This window comes from Diceros bicornis (genome assembly GCF_020826845.1).
Source record: "Diceros bicornis minor isolate mBicDic1 chromosome 13 unlocalized genomic scaffold, mDicBic1.mat.cur SUPER_13_unloc_1, whole genome shotgun sequence".
NCBI lineage: Eukaryota > Metazoa > Chordata > Mammalia > Perissodactyla > Rhinocerotidae > Diceros > Diceros bicornis.
Window position 1 is genome coordinate 17,227,506 of NW_026690866.1, and position 5,352 is coordinate 17,232,857.

Consider the following 5,352-nt stretch of genomic DNA (forward strand, 5'->3'; position numbering starts at 1 on the left):
ATCCAGAGGAGTGATTAATGAAGGAAAACGTGGCTGAATTTGGGTAAGAAAGCACTGTGGTGATTTTGGTTAATGCCTACCCGCTGCCATACCCTGGTACAGAGGAGGATGTGAGAGGATGGGAGCCAAGATTCCTTGCATGGCTCCCTCATGACAGATGAGAAATACTAACCAGCTTCTTCAAATAGGGTGATTGTGTGACTGTGTGGTAGTTATCTGTCTTTTGGGTCCCTGAGGGACCAGCGCAGAAGGTGACAGTTATTTCTCCCCCTCAGGCAGGAGGGACTTTCCAGGTGGTGTCATTGTCTGATGAAAGATTTAAAGGTCTATGTTACTGGTAGATGTCTTGGTGAGGGATGATGGCTGGGGCAGGAGAGATACATAAAAATCTGGAAGGGAAGCATCTGAGTAGGAAGTTTATTGGGGAATCAAGGCTTAGAATGGCCACTGCATCTACCAGGGAAGCCGGAGTGCAATGTGCATGCCCAGGATGGACGGGTGCTCAGAAAAGAACTGAGGTGACCTGGGCTTGCACCTCTGGTAGATCTGTGGGCTCCATGCAGGTAGGGGGTAAAGTCTAAGGAAGAGTTACAGGGGGCCCAGCTGCAAAGACTGGAGATGTTTTGGGGCCGGCCCAGTGGCACAAGCAGTTAAGTGCACGCGCTCTGCTTTGGTTGCTCAGGGTTCGCAGGTTCGGATCCCGGGCGCACACCAATGCATCGCTTGTCAAGCCATGCTGTGATGGCATCCCATATAAAGTAGAGGAAGATGGGCATGGATGTTAGCCCAGGGTCACTCTTCCTCAGCAAAAAAAAAAAAAAAAAAGAGGAGGATTGGCAATGGATATTAGCTCAGGGCTGATCTTCCTAAAAAAAGAAAAAAAAGACTGGAGATATTTTAAGTTTTTCTTTTCTTAAAATGTGTTCTTTTGGATCCTTGCATTTAAAGAAATCTCTGTCAAGTCACTTGCTGATTGTTAAGACAACTGAAAAGATATTTCAGTGACCTCAAACATCAAGGAACATAGTCTTTGCAAAAATTGTTTGAAAAGTCACTAAACAAAGGGATGATTGCAACTCATAAAAAGCCGCAACAGCAAAACCTGGAGAGAGAGAAGAATCTGATTCTCACAACGACAACATTCTAATACACAAAATGTACAGATACCACTACAAAATTACAAATGATATGAAGCTGGTGGAAAATATAGCCGGTTCATATGAATAAAATGGAAACTGACATAAGTTTTTCCTGAAGATGCCCAGGCATTGGACTCATGAGACAAAGACTTTAAAACAACTCTCTTATATACGCTCAAAGGGCTAATGGAAAGTAGGGACAAAGGACCAACGAAAATAAAGAGAATGATGTCTCAATTCACAGAGAATATCAATAAATAGAAATTGTAAAAAGAACCAAATAGAAATAATTGAGTATTACTCATGCACTTCCTTCTCCCACCCCCAACCTTAAACAACCACAAATTTACTTCCTGTCTGTACAGATTTGCCCATATTTGACATTCCATGTAAATGGAATCATATAATAAGTGGTCTTTTTTGACTAGATGCTTTCAATTAGCAGATGGTCTTCAAGGTGCATCCAGGGTGTTGCACGTGTCCTTCATATCTTTATGGCTGAAGAGCATACAATGTACAGATATACGGATCACATTGTGTTTATACATTCATCAGATGATGATATTTAGGTTGCTCTGGTCCACATTTTGCTGGTCCCACTCTCACGTTCAGTGGCCCAACATCAATGTCTCCCATCACCCTTCGTATTCACTGCCATCCAGTCAGCTCAGGTCTGCTTAGGCACCAGGTCTCCTCAATGTAAACACTGGTGGAGCCTTTAGCAAGGGCTCTAAAAGGTACAGGTTGGGACCAGTAGTGGCCACCTCGCTGAAGACTGCCAAGTCTAATACATGCTTTCCAGCTGCAACTTTAACATAAACAATTAGAGTGGAAATTCCCAAGGTTGCTGACACATGTGGTCTCCAGTGATGCCTCTTAACAAACTTCAAGTACAGGGCCTCCTAGTAGACATCTGTCATCCTTCTTGGTTTCTCAGCCACTGAACCCCTATCCTAGGTTTGTTGGCTTCCCTCACTTTGGATCCTGGGGGGAGACGACACCAGGTTCCTGATTTAAAAGCAGAAAATGCCAGATATATCCATTTGCAGCCTCCCCACTGCAGCCAGTGTAACAGTTCTGTGGATCAGAAGCACCCACACAGACTCTGAACCAGGAGGTGGGAGCAACGCTCTGATTATGACAGATTTGGACAACAGCTAATAGAAGCAGCCTCAGCGGGGCTCCAGCCCATCCCCGTCCTCCCAGAGGCTCCGTGAGCGATAGCTCTAACAATCCTCTGCTGGACACAATCAAGAGCCCTGAATGAGAGACTCGCACTGGTGTTGGACGTGGGGAGACGGTCAGGAGGGGCCCACAGCTCGCATTCCAGACTCGGTCTAGCATGAGGGCCTCTTCCCAGACCTCAGGTCAGCCGCCTCGGTCACTGCCCCCCAACGGCCTTCCCCACGGGCTGGGTCCGCAGGCTCAGCGCGGGTCAGGTTCTGCACCCCCAGGGTCAGTCCCCACAGCAGACATCGGTGCCAGACTCCACGCAGCCATCACGTCCGCAAGATGCAGCCGTGGGGACACGCGCGTCCTCGTCGTGGGCGGAGGACACGCCGCTGTCCGGCCAGACTGCCCCGCGCTGTGGGCAGCGGCGGGGCCAGAGGAGCGGGGAGGAGGGAAGCGGGGACCGGGTCGACGACTCTCCGGCGGGGCGCTCGGGGCAGCTCGGGCTCGTGGGAGGCTCCGGGCTCCCATCCAGCGGGGTCGCCTTCGTTCTCCGCCGTCCTCGCCTCCGCTTCCTTCTGCGGCGCCGCCAGCCTATCCTCTCTCCACCGCCCACGACATCTCAGCTCTTCCCAGCGGCCCCTGGGCTCGGCTCTCTCCGCCACCTCTCGCCGCTTTTCGGCTGGGCTTGGCTCCTCCAACCAGGCTTAGGGCCCTTTAGCCTGGCCTCCGTTGTGTCTTCACATCTTCAGCTCTTTCTGTTTCTCTTCAGCTCTTTCTTCCCGCCTCGGCTCCCTCCACCTCTCCCCGCCGCTCCTGGGCTCAGCGGTTTGGGTTCGTCTCTCTCCATCTGGTTTAGGCTTTCTCGGATTTCACTGCCACAGTTCGGCTCTTTCCCACCAAGTCCTGTGCTCAGCTGGGCTCTCTCTGACTGTCAAGGTCCTCGTGTCCAGCGGGCGGAGGTTGTTCAAATTCACCCCCTCTTCACTGTCGTATGAGAGTGCCACTTTCTCTACATCCTAATAGATCAACATATTAAACAAACAGTAAATGTTCCTAATCTGATGAATAAAAACAAGAATCTTGGTGTTTTAATTCATATTTTTCCTTTGGTGGGTGAAGTTGAGAATCATCTCTTATACTGAGAGCATTCTGTGTTTCCTGTGAAATGTTCTTAGTAATTGGTCCATTTCTCCAACGGATTCTTGTTCGTTTTTGGTTGGTAAGTGTTCCTTAATGTTAATAAATTAGATTTTTGTGATGAGTTGCCAACATTCTCCTCTTTTCTTTTTTTTGGTCTTTGCCTCTAGTCGGTGCTGCCATGCAATGACTGCCATGCAGATTTTTTAAAGGAAATCAAACATGTTAACTTCGTTTCTTGTTTTATGTTATACTTTTAAAAGACCATCTTTTCTCTGAGATTCTATATAAAATACTTATCCCTTGGTTTTTTCTAGGACTTTCACAGCTATAATATTTATATTAAATCCATGATAATCCCTATTCCACAGAACAACTGGGGGTTCCAACATAATTTTTTTGTTAACAATTCATTTTTTCTTTCCTGCCTTAGAACATCACTTGCACCCACTTTATTAGGAAAAATGTTCAGGCATGGAGATAATTTGAAAGAGTTGAACAGTCAAGTTATGGACAGAATTCTGTCCCCTCAACAGTCATGTGTTGAACCGCTAATCCCTAGTACCTCTTATTGTGACTTTATTTGGATGCTGTGACTTAAAAGAAAGTAACTGAGATAAAATAGGGCCATTAGGGTGGACACTAATCCAATCTGATCACTGTCCTTATAAGAGGAGATTAGGACATATAGGCCAAGAGACGCCAGGAGCACGCATGCACAGACGGATGACCACGTGAAGAGGCAGCAAGAGGATGGTCATCTGGAAGACAACGAGAGAGGACTCAGGAGAATCCAATCCTTCCGGCACTTTGATCTTGGACTTCCAGCCTCCAGAATTATGAGAAAGAAAGTTTCTGCTGTTTAAGCCACCCGGTCTGTGGTACTTTCCTATGGCAGACTTAATGAAGACAGCCCACGCCTACATTCCATCAGTTACAGTTTACTATATTTACTTTGCCACCTCCATCCATTTATCACCCAAGAATCCATCTCTGTTTAATGCATTTTCAAGTAGATTGCAGACAGCAGTATACTTAACTCCTAAACATGCTAGCATACATAGTCATTAAAGTTCAAAATTTGACTGAGGCTGGAAGAGCTTCCCAGGTGGCTCACTGAATGGTGAGCACTTGGTGCTGACAAGTTGGTTCCTCTCCACATGGACCTCTCCACATGGCTACTTCAGCGTCCTCGTGGCATTGTGGATGGGTTCCCCTAGAGAGGGAGAAATCTATGAGACCAAGGAGGAAGCTTCAGTGTGTTTTATGATGTAGCCTCAGATGTGAGACACTGTCATTTCTGCAGCACTGTATTGATCATTTGGGTTCATGCCAATTCACGGCTAATCGGATGTGAGAGGAGACTGCACAGGGCCTAAATACAGGTGCAAAGTAGCATTGGTGGCTATCTTGGCTGCTAGCCTACACACCGACCTTTCCTCCAGGCAACCTATCCTCATCAGCCCAGAATTCCTTTTCTTCTACTCCAGCTCACCCCTGAGAACCTGGTTTGATTGGAGCTATTTGGGCCCTCTGGAATTCGTGGCTGTGTTTGGGACAACATGGAAAGTCTCATCTTTCCCTTTACTCTTGCTCCTCTCCCCTCACTATCCTTCTCATCCTCTCCCCCAGCTCCAGCCTTCCTTGGCTCCTAGTGACTCTTTTAGCAGTAAAGGATATTCTGAAGGTCAGCAGGATGTGCAACAGATAAAAGGGGTTTCCTGGAGTAGGAAATGGTGGGGTAAAGTCTGCTTCCTGGGCTCCTGTCACCTTCTGTAGAAGGGGAGCTTGGGGGTGTTTGGTGGCTTGTCAGGACAACTGCTGTGTTCCTTATTCTGAGACTGGGTCCTCAACATTCCCCAGGGCAGGGGATATTAGATGGGGCTCCATCTCTCCACTACAG